General features: G+C 46.2%; 1 protein-coding gene across 1 annotated transcript in view; it reads right to left on the bottom strand.

Annotated features, from left to right (window-relative positions):
* LOC145425993 (NLR family CARD domain-containing protein 3-like) overlaps positions 1–12,267 on the bottom strand; it is a 231,345-nt gene that overhangs the window by 195,191 nt on the left and 23,887 nt on the right. The gene's annotated exons all lie outside the window — the stretch shown is intronic.

The following is a 12,267-nucleotide window of genomic DNA, read 5'->3' as shown; positions in this document are numbered from 1 at the left end:
GGACAGCTTCAAATACCTTGGAGTTCACATCACGCAGGACCTGTCATGGTCCTGTCACATCAACACCGTGGTGAAAAAGGCCCGACAGCATCTCTACCAAATCAAATCAAATCAAATCACTTTTTATTGTCACATCACATGTGCAGGCACACTGGCACAGCACATGCGAGTGAAATTCTTGTGTGCGAGCCCCACAAGCAACAGAGATGTGCAAACACAACAACACAAACGAGCAAAATACAAGAATGGCCAACCTGAAACTAATAAATATATGTACAATATATAATAGTGTATGCATTTCTGGATGTGTATACTAAATATTTTCCTACGTGTGTGTGTGTGTGTGTGTGTGTGTGTGTGTGTGTGTGTGTGTATACACATTTTTACAAATTAAATAGTAAAAAAATAAAATAAAATAATAATAATAATAATAATAATAATAATAAAATATATAAAATATACAGAGTTGAATATGTGCAAAACAAGTGGCATTTATATACAGTGTGGAGTGCATAATGTTGAAGTTCCAGTAGTGAAGCTGAGGTGTCTATGAAGTGTTCAGCAGTCTGATGGCCTGATGGAAAAAGCTGTCTCTCAGTCTGCTGGTACGGGACCGGATGCTGCAGAACCTCCTTCCTGATGGAAGTAGTCTGAACAGTTTATGGCTGGGGTGACTGGAGTCCTTGATGATCCTCCCCGCTTTCCTCAGGCACCGCTTCCTGTAGATGTCTTGGAGGGAGGGAAGCTCACCTCCAATTATCCGTTCAGAGCACCGCACTACTCGCTGGAGAGCTTTGCAGTTGTAGGCGGTGCTGTTGCCATACCAGGTGGTGATGCATCCAGTGAGGATGCTCTCAATGGCACAGCGATAGAAGGTCCTGAGGATGCGGGGGCTCATGCCGAATCTTTTCAGTCTCCTGAGAAAGAAGAGGCGCTGCTGCGCCTTCTTCACTGTTTTGTTTGTGTGTACTGACCACGTAAGATCCTCAGCCAGATGTACTCCAAGGAACCGGAAGCTGCTCACTCTCTCCACAGCAGCGCCGTTGATGGTGATGGGGGTGTGTACTTCTCTGCACCTCCGGAAGTCCACTATCAACTCCTTTGTCTTTGCGACGTTGAGGGTGAGATGGTTGTCTTGACACCAGTGGGTCAGGGCGCTGACCTCCTCCCTGTAAGCCGTCTCATCACCGTTGGTGATAAGACCCACCACTGTAGTGTCGTCCGCAAACTTCACAATGATGTTGGAGCTGTTAGTGGCTGTGCAGTCGTAGGTGTAGAGTGAGTACATGAGAGGGCTCAGTACACACCCCTGTGGAGCACCAGTGTTCAGTGTGATGGGGGATGAGGTGATGCTGCCCAGTCTGACCACTTGGCGTCTGTCAGACAGGAAGCTAAGGATCCAGCTGCAGAGGGAGCTGCTCAGTCCTAGATCCTGCAGTTTCCTGTCCAGCTTCGAGGGAACGATGGTATTGAATGCTGAGCTGTAATCTACAAACAGCATTCTCACATACGTGTCTCTCTTCTCCAGGTGTGACAGGGCAGTGTGTAGTGTCAGGGCTATGGCATCATCAGTGGACCTGTTGTGGCTGTATGCAAACTGTAGAGGGTCCAGTGAGTCGGGTAGTGCAGAGCAGATGAAGTCCCTGACCAGCTTCTCGAAGCATTTGCTTACGATGGGGGTCAGGGCTACAGGTCGCCAGTCGTTCAACCACCTCAGACGCTTGAGAGACTTCCAACTGCCCTCCAAGGTGCTCAGGAACTTTTACTCGTGCACCATAGAGAGCATCCTGGCGGGAAACATGTTCGGGGGAAATTGGCACGGGGCATTGCCGTCCTGGGGAAAGCAAAGCATATGTTGGATCAGAAAGCACTGCACATTTTATACTGTGCTTTACTACTGCCATATATGAGCTACTGTGTAGAGGTCTGGGGAAACACATACAAAAGTAACACACAAACAATAACTATAATACAGAAAAGGGCCATTAGATTAATAAATAATGTGGGGTACAGGGACCATACAAATGCACTCTTTGTCAAAATGCAAGCTATTAAATTCCAAGACTTGGTGAAGCTTAAAACAGCGCAAATAATGTATAAAGTAAGAAATAAATTGCTTCCCAAAGAAATCTGTAAATTGTTCATAGAAAGAGAAGGTGGGTATAACTTAAGAGGGAAATGGAATTTAAAAATACAAAGTGCTAGAACAACTTTAAGAACTATCTCAATTGCAGGAGTTAAATTATGGAACAGTCTAACAGAAGAAATAAAAGACAGTCAAAACATAAAACAGTTTAAAGTAAAATATAAAAACCTAATTTTAAATAAGTATAAGAATGAAGAAAACGGGGTTAACCCAGGACGGTAATGTTGCTGGTAATGGTGTTGCGGTTCTTTTTTGTTTTTTTGTTTTGTTTTGGTTTGTTGTTTTTCCATAACTTGTGTATCTGCAAATATACACATTCTGTATAGGTAGGGACAAATAAGTAAATACTTCAGCCTACTCCTTTTCAAACAAATAATGGAATGATATTTTGTAATGATTGTGAAGGCACATGTTTGAAATGTTTGAAATAAAAATGAACTGAACTGAACTGAAAACATCTTAACCTGGTTCGGGAACAGCACCATGCAGGACAGACGAGCTCTAGAGAGGGTTGTGCGGTCAGCTGAGCGCACCATCCGCTCCGAGCTCCCTGACCTGCACTCAATCTACAGCAGGACCAAGGCCAGGAAGATGGTGAAGGACCTCAGCCATCCCAACAACAGACTGTTCTCTCTGCTGAGGTCAGGAAAGCGATTCCGCTCCCTGAAGACCAACACAGAGAGACTGAGGAGGAGCTTCTTCCCGCAGGCGATACGGTCTCTCAATCACACCACCACACAGTACTGACCCACACATATGGTTCTTACACACACACTGGACTTTCTGGACTTTGGTTTTGCACAACACTGGTCACTATATTCTTCATTTCCGGTTAATACTTGTACAGCTGCTGTTATTGTGTATATATTTATTTATATTTAGATTTCTTCATACATTCTTATATAGTTCTATATTGTGTATTTTGTTGTACAGTTATTTTATTTTCAACTTTAATTTATATATTTTATCTTATTCTTCCCAGTTAAATTTACCCTTCATTCTAATTTGTGTTGTACAGTTATTTCATTTTTAACCTTAATTTATATTTTATTCCTTCCTAGTTAAATTTACCCTTTTTAATTTTTCATATTTATTTCCTATCTTATTCATAGCCTTTTCCTTTTTTGTTTTCTTTAGGTCACGAGCAGTTGTCCAAGCATTTCACTACATATCATACTGTGTATGACTGTGTACGTGACAAATAAAATTTGAATTTGAATTTGATTTAAAAGTGATTTGATTTGATTTGATTTGTTGTAACATATGGCATCGAACCTGAACATTTAACAGTGTTTCCTGAAAACCCTCTCCTGTCTGATCATTTCCTGATAACATTTACATTTACAATAACTGATTACACAGCAGTGGAGAGTAGACTTTATCACAGTAGATGTGGCTGCCACGCCGGTGCAGCCCCCTCTAGCTTCTGCTCGGTGGCTACTGGGTGACGCCTCATCTGGGGATCCTCAGCCCTTCCCATGAGGGTGGCACGGATGCCCCTCCGGTGGTCCTCCTTGGGCTCTCGCACTCTGGTGCCTCTGGATGTCTGGGGCCTGGATCTCCTCCATGCCTGCTTTATGCCCTTGGGGACGGGGCTATGGCTCTCTACATCCTCTTGCAGACCATTACATGTGGAAACCCTTTGAATACAAGCGCGCTGATCCACACAGGTGTGCACACGGGTGTTCACTGCTCGTTAGGGATGGGTATCGTTTAGGTTTTATCCGCTGATAGCGGTGCCAAACCGGTACTTTTGAAACGGTGCCAGTGCTTAAATGGTGCTCGAACCGGTGCTTAAAGAATGGAGAACACAAACTTTGTCCAAAAATCTCTAATGTTTTTATTTTTAGCAGTCTCTTTTTTTCTGCAAAATGATGACCAAGTTAGCCTTTGTTGTTGATACAACATACCTCCTTTTGCTGGAAGCAGTGCTTAAACATTGGAAAAAAACACAAACTTTGTCCAAAAACCTCTCATGTTTTGCTGTTTTTTTGCAAAAACATAATTATATTAGCCTTCTCTGGAGCTATACGGCATTGCTCTTGGCTGATGGCATGCCCAACACAAGAGAAAACTCTTTCAGAAGGCGTTGATGAGGCCGGGACACACAAGTATTTTTCTGATAGGGCAGATAAATTTGGGAGTGTATACCTCTTACTCCACCAGGCCACAGGGTCTTGTCCAGAGGGAATTCCTGGCTCTCCTTTGTATATTTCAAGCTCCTTCTGTAACTGCTCTGTGATGGAGGGTACTTGTGATTGAAGCAGGCTGTCTGCATCCTCAAACAGATTTTCTAAGGGTGACTTCTTGCCCTTTCTAAACTGAAAAACAAAAAAACAAGTGTGAGGTTTGCAAAATAAATAAAGGTCAATTTTAGAATGTAGTGGTAGTGGTTGTGTTAGAAAAACTCTGATATTTGTCTGGCTTGTCCATCTCAGCGTCATCCACCTCGCTGTGTGCTTTGGGGTCCTTGGTGGGAGGCTTTGGACACACAGATAGTAAAAGTGCATTCCTTCAACATAGAAACTACATCATGATTCAAAAGGACAAGATTGTACACACACAGTGAAAATACCTGTACAACTGCTACTGTGGCATTTGCAACTGCTGCCTTCTCCAACCTGTCCCAGATGTCAGTAGCTGCCTCACCATCTAGCCTACCTTTAAAACTTGGGTCCATCATCGTGGCTTCCTTCAGAAATTTCTGAAGGTTTTCATCCTTTAAGTAAAACAAGATATAACATAAGAGCTGATACTGAAAAAAAGATACCCCCATTTTTCATGATTTTTCATTGATATTGTCTGAAAATACCTGATATCTGTTCTGCAGACTAGCCCAGACTTTCTCTTTTATTGGAGAGGTGAAAACATTGTCTTCATCGTCTGAAATGTGCCTCCACCTTGGCCTGGATGGGGATGATTTTGATAGGGATTCTGAAAGGGACTCAGGCGCAGGCCAGGTTTTTCCGTTATGCGAAAGACATTTATTTACAGTGAACGCAATCACCAAGTGGCTATATACAATGTGCACGGGAAAGGGGTCCAGGTTGCCAGGGTCCATGGGGAAACAGGGTTTAGGGAAAAAGGTGCTCCTGGTCGCCCCTGGCCGGCCTCCCCTCCGCCAAATGGACGGCCGAGCTCCTCCTGGACCATGTCGTCCGGCTTCACGGATTCCCCAAGGACATAGTCTCCAATCGGGGGCCCCAGTTCACCGCCAGGTTCTGGAAAGCCTTTTGCCGCCTGATTGGAGCGTCTCCCAGCCTCTCGTCCGGTTATCACCCTCAGACCAATGGGCAGGTTGAACGGACCAATCAACAGTTGGGGCGCTTCTTACGGTGCTTCGTCTCCGCCCAACCGTCGCTTTGGCCTCGTTACCTGGTGTGGGCTGAGTTGTCTCATAACCTTCACGTCTCTTCCGCCACCGGTCTCTCGCCCTTTGAGGTCTGTCATGGTTTTCATCCTCCTATCTTCAGCCATCAGGAAGCGGGGGTCGACGTGCCTGTTGCTGAACGGATGGTCCGGCGCTGTCGTCAGGCCTGGATCAAGGCGCGGGCTGCCATTACCCGGGCCAACGCTCTGTACACCCAGCAGCATCGTCGCCGCCACCGCCCGGGTCACCCCTTCCAGCCGGGGGACCGCGTCTGGCTCTCCACAAGGCACCTGCGGCTGCGCACTGAGTCCAAAAAGCTCACTCCCAGGTTCGTCGGCCTGTACGAAGTCACTGCCCAGCTCAACCCCGTGGCTTACCATCTCCGGCTTCCACCCGCCATGAAGGTCCATCCGGTTTTCCACGTCTCGCAGCTTAAGCGGCGCGTCACTTCCTCGCTGGCGCCCCCCCTCCTGGGCCCCGCCCCCACCCAGGATCGTCAATGGGGGTCCTGTCTACACTGTCCGGCGGATCTTGGACTCCCGTCCCCCAGGGCTGGGGGGTCCAGTATTTGGTGGACTGGGCTGGCTACGGTCCTGATGAGCGCTCCTGGGTGCCGTCCCGCTTCATCTTGGATCCTTCCCTCATCTCGGATTTCCGTCGCCGCCGTCCTGGCCCGTCGGGCGCCGGGGGGGGGGGGGGGGGGTGTGTCCTGTCAGCCGGTGATCAGCTGATCACGGGGCCGGGTTTAAAAGAGAGACACCACCCACCTGTTCGATCGCTCAGAAATCATTCTCTTCGTGTCAGGAGCTCCGAAACTCTGCCGACGTCAGTCTCCGCCTGATTCAGCAACCGTGAGTGTTTTTCCCTTCAATCCTCTTTCTCTTCCCGGCTCCGCTTGCTCTCCGTCTGTAACGACAGTTCCGAAGCCACGCTTCGTGCACTGATCGTTACTAGAATAACTGCGTGTCTGCTCCAAACCCACCGCTAGCCGTAGCCGCGCTTGGGTCTAGTCAACACGCTACACAGGCACGCCGAGCTACTGTGTGTAGCTCGCCCCGCCGTGACAGAGACGGCTGAAACAAAATGTTGCAGATAACAGAAACTTGTCTAACTGTCATTAACTGCAACTTTTTGCTTACAAAAGAGGCATAAATACTGATAGACAAAATTTTGGAGTGTGGTTTCTAGCAGAGATTTATGCTCAGATGGTGATGGTTTATATCTTACCCTGGGTGTGTTTAATAAAATAAAAGTGTTGCTTACACACATAAAGAGCATTGAGATTAAGTAAAGTTAATATAAAGGACAGAGCCCAGAACATGATATGGTGAAACAACTTTGAATGATTAAAGGAAAATCAGATGAACACAGTAGATTAGTGAGGTGTAGCAGAGAGAGGCTGTTTGTTTTCTATCCTTTACAGGAGAAGATTTCAGGACCACAGCGACCACAGGGGTGGTGAGAATCCTGGAAGCCCGAGACCGAACGGAACCAACCAGAGAAAGGAGAAGAACAGAGCACAAAGACACCTAGTTGTTTACATTGCAAACAAGATCAAAAGCTTGTTAGACACAGGTTATAATGGGAGCATAAAAGTAATGACTTTACGAATAGTTGCAGTATTTCTATGTTATGTAAATTGCCCAAACACAGTGTTCAGACCGGATATGGGCTACCCGTTAAAGGGGGCAAAGAAACCAGGCCCAAGTTTTAAAGATGAAATGGGTTAACTTTATAGAGGATGTTTCCAAACCAGGGACAAAAGTAAAGTAAGACCTTTTACCAGGAGAAAGCTAATTGTATCTTTTGGAGTTTACAGTGTGCACTGAGGGACACACTGTAAACTCAGGAATAGTTTTAAACTGGGATTCTAGTTGAAAAGGGGGTGTAGGAAGTAGATTTAGGGCAGCTCACAGCCCGGAGTAAACACAAGGTGCTGTCTCACAGTTTGATTTATTTGTTTGATTTCTTTTTATGACAAAATAATTAGGAAACATTGCAAACATAACCCGTTGAGGGGACAGATAGGGTTGGGCAATTGAAAGGTTTTGTTTTGTTTAGCATAATCTCTTTTGTTATATTTTAGCTTTCAACATGGAACACGCCTCTCTGGAGCTTCTCTCCTGATGCTACCGCTGGCAAAAACCCATCTCCATAGAGACTGTGTCAGCTCCCAGATAGACAAAGACAAACTAAAAGCCAGCAATAAACAACTTAAACATAAACAATCACAAAGAAAGATAGTAAAAAAGACTACATTTCTGCGAAAATGACGTCACTTCCGGTCATGGCGGACATGCAAAAGTTCACGCTGACGTCTATTCCAATGTAGGAAGTGTTACGAACAGCTGATCGGATTGGCAAAGCGTGTTTCTGGAATATTATGTTTTTGTTGCTGCAAGTGCTTTTTATGCAATTTTTGCAAAGCTTTATGTGGAAGGAAACTGTGAAATAGGACAAGCTGATGGCATAAAATGTAAGTACAACTCCTCCGGTTTCATATGCAAAAAAAATTATTGTGCTAGCTTACGTGGTTGCAGAGCTACCGGGATTTAAAAATAGTTACGCAAAACAGAGCGTGCCCGCTCCGACCGGCTCTAAAGGGTAATAATGAAGGCTTGTAGCGCAAGGCCACTTTTGACTCACAAACTAAGTGCTCAGCCACACTGAAAAACAGGAAGTTTTAGTGCACAGGCCTATTAATAGATAAGACACAGAAAAGAGGAACTTTCCACATAAGCAATGTTTGAGACTGTGTGACGTGTAAAGTACCAAAATAACACCTATATGAGACACAGCTTATGATTCTAATGTTAGAGATCCTGCAACTGGCATTTGCGCTGTGCAGGGGTCTCTCTCTTCCGGAAGATGATTGAATAAAAATAAATATAAATATTTTAACACACTATGAGTCGGTTTTCTCTGTTCTATCATGGGAACAAAAGAATCGGGGTTTAATAAGCCTTTCAGCATCAACGGGAAGTTTGTGGAAAGGGGGTCCAGTTTCACGTTCCTGGGTGTGCCCCTGCACAGTTACCAGCCGTCAGCTACATAGAAAAAGATCCTGGTGTAGAAAGTAATATTAAATAAATCCTAACAACAGCTTATCAAGCTTAAACGTGCTGCTGTTGTTCAGCCGCTGGTTTCCTCTTTCTGGTGCAAAGTGGACCAAAAACAAACAAGAGAGACGGACTCGCAACAGAAAAGCCGATCAGCTGATCATTTAAGCAGTTTCACGATTGAAGTAGCAGCAAGAAGAGCGAGAGGCAGTCGCTCGTTAAGCTTAACGTGGGAATGCTTTACAAACATTCAGAGATGGACTTACACACTTGCTTTACTTCTCGCGGGAATAACTTTGTCGGAGATGAGATGCCAGGTTGCTAGCGAAGCTCCACATGCTATCCAGACCACCGACAGGTCCCGCATGCCACAGCTGCTCTATCACGTGATGCACACTGCTCCGACGTGCTAACGTTCTGAGGCGAGTTACGGCGTGTTGCAAGGTTTGTGAGCTGCTTTCGTGATATTTAATGGATCGGATTACATTTTTTATTTTTCTCCGATATCCGATCCAGTAATTTAGGTCAGTATCGGACCGATACCGATACGTAATATCGGATCGGTCCATCTCTAATAAAAACAAGGTGCATTAATAACAGTGTGCAATATTTGTACAGTTATTCTTCATTTTATTACTAAGTTAAGTTACTGTGTCATGTTGTGTTGTGTGTAGTGCTGACGTGGGTCAGTTTTCCAATTTCATTGTACTATCCTACTGTGTATGACTGTGCAATGACAATAAAGAGTTATCTTATCTTATCTTAGTCTCTTCTTGTCAGCTGTTGTGCAACCAGCGTACTACACAGGAATGGCGTGCACCAGCACACTCTCAATAGTGGCACGGTAAGTCAGTCTGCAACCTGTTTCATCTCAGGACCCTCAAGAAATGGAGGCGCTGCTGGGCTTTCTTCACTAGGGCTGATGTGTTTGTAGACTAAGATAGGTCCTCAGATATGTGGGGGCCGAGGAACTTAAAGGAGGAGATCCTCTCCACACAGTCATCTTTTATGGAGAGGGGAGGGGGGGCAGTTCTTGTTTTGCGGAAGTCCATGACCACTTCCTTTTGTTTTCTTGGGGTTTAGGGTGAGGTTATTGTAGTTACACCACTCTGACAGTCACTGGACCTCATAGCTGAAGGCGGTGTCATAATCGTTGGTGATGAGCTCCATAGGAGTGGTGTTGTGTGCAAATTTGATGATGATGTTGCAGGGGTGCATCGGGGTGCAGTCACTGGTGTATAGGAGTGGACTCAGCACACATCCCAGTGGTGAGTCAGTGCTGAGTGACAGGGTGGATGATCTCTGGTTGCCAACCTTGACTGATTGTGATCGGTCTGTGAGGAAGTTTTTGGATCCATGCACATGTGGAGAGGGGTTTACCAGCTTGTCTATAAGAATGTTTAGGATGATAGTATTGAAGGTCGAGCTGAAATCAATGAAGAACATCCTTACTTAAGTTCCAGGATTCTCCAGGTGATGCAGAGCAGAGTGAACATTGAAAACCAGCCCTCTGTAACACATGTCTGTGCATCTCACAGCCAGGCTCATCCCAAATATGGAGACTCCAGAAACAGTGAGTGCACATGTAACTCACTCACATTTCTTGCTTTCCTTCATGAGAATGAAAACATGACTACAGCTGACCTTCATCTGGTCTTGGATAAAGGTGATGTGATGTACAAAGAGGCCAGGAAAAGATTCCCTGACAGTATTCATTTGGCAACGGATGAGCTGCCAGACAAAGTTGATGCTTGTAGGTTTCCCGGTATGGGGCATTTGGAGAACCTCCAGAGGAAGCAGTAGATACCTTTCTCAGCTTAGAAGCTGGACTGAGCTGCCTGTTGTCAGATGTGCAGTATGCCTTGCTGATCATGAGTGGATTGTGTATCGCAGTGTTCAGATCCACATTAGGCAAATATGGTTTCTTTGATCCACACTCCAGAACAGCCAGTGGTCTTCCTCTACCACTACGGTCACGTAATCGTGTTACAGCTGTGATGATGAACTTCACACCCCTGAGTGACATGATTAAGAGCCTCCAAGATTCTTAGCAAATGATGGACATCTCTCTTACTGCAGTGCTTCTGCCTCCATTTAATAGGCGGGTTCTCCAGCTGGGACCAGTCACTTTGGAGCTGTATAACCACGCACCGATCGCAGCAGGGATTCGTCAATTAACATAAACAAATGCGTTGATTGCACAAAACAAACACATAAAATGCAAGTTTATAACAAAGGTAACACAGCAACTCTCAGTTAGAATGGACATACTTTATTAGATACAGTCAGGAGGAGAAATTTGGGAAGATTTCTGTCAATGGAAAATTGTATTTAGTAGTCAGTATAATCTTTTAGTGATATAAGTTTGCATATGGTAGAATGATGCATGTAATCATTTGTGTGTAGAAGTATATAGTTGGTGGCATATTGAAGGAATGTCTCATCCTAGGAGGTCTGTGACATTCTAGGGTGTTCACCCCCACATCCTAGGAGCATGAGAGAGGTCGTACTTTGTCTTATTGTTTTACGGTAGGATTAACGTAGCTATGTCAGTTTTAGTTTAAGTGCTTCTTTACATATAGATGAACTGTTAGATTTTCCAGACCAGCAGGTTAAGGGAAGTCGTTTATGGGGCCACACTCTGACCCCACACACACACACACACACACACACACACACACACACACACACACACACACACACACGTACAACTCCACATTTCCAATGTAAAGAACAAACGCTCACTGAAGTATAAATAAAGACCGGGGCAGTTTCTCAGGGCGAGTCTCTCAGTCTGGAGGCTGCCCATGCTAGCAAGAAGTTCTGTGTGCTAGGAGGAGTTGGCCGTCCGACTGCGGTCTGGGGTGTGGGGCCTCCCTGCTGCTGCGGAGTCGGGGCGGTCTGCCTCTCCCCACCGCAGGGAAAAGGGTAACACCACCTGGGTCTGGGTGCAGTTCCCCCCTCCAGGAGCAAGGGTACCTAGACCCGGTTTGTAGAGTACGCCTGGGGAGTGTGATCGTGTGTACAGTGTCTCTTTATGTCTGTCTCCACGTCGGTTGAGTGTGAAGTGCACATGAGAGCATGAGGGTGGGAATGGATGTTTGTGTCTGTGTGTGCCTGTATGTCTGTGTCTATATGTCAGGTTGGGTATCAGACGCCACCTCTCTGGGGACATCTCAGGCCCTCCAAGGTTTGGAGGCCTATCTCCACCCACCACCACTTCCCCTGCCAGTGGCGGACTCCCTCAGGTGTCGGTGCGTTGGTGGTTCTTTGTATCTGGGGGTGGGCGTCCAGGTACACACCAGCTCACTCCTTGGCGGCCGCTTATTGGGGCTCACTCGGTCCACTTCGGAGGTGGGGTGCCCCCGGCCTCTAGGCCTGGGGCTCGGTCACTCAGGCACAGCTGGCTGCCGGCGGAGCTCACGGGCGCGTCACTGCAACTCCCCCTGGCTTCTGCTCCGCGGCTGCTGAATGAGCCCTCATCTGGGACTCTCCTCAGCTCTTTCTGGGACAGTGGCGCAGCTGCCCCTCTGTGGGTCTTCCTTGGTCTCTTGTGTTCTGGGGGCCTCTGGATGTCTGGAGTTTTGATCTCCTCCATACCTGCTTGATACCATAGAGGACAGGGCTGTGGCCCCCCCCACACTCCCTAGCAGATCATTACATGGAGAAACCTTTGGAATGCAAGCATGCTG

This window comes from Astatotilapia calliptera, chromosome 3, assembly GCF_964374335.1.
Source record: "Astatotilapia calliptera chromosome 3, fAstCal68.1, whole genome shotgun sequence".
Classification (NCBI taxonomy): domain Eukaryota; kingdom Metazoa; phylum Chordata; class Actinopteri; order Cichliformes; family Cichlidae; genus Astatotilapia; species Astatotilapia calliptera.
Note: the sequence above shows the minus strand (reverse complement) of the source record. Positions and strands in the feature narration are given on the sequence as shown.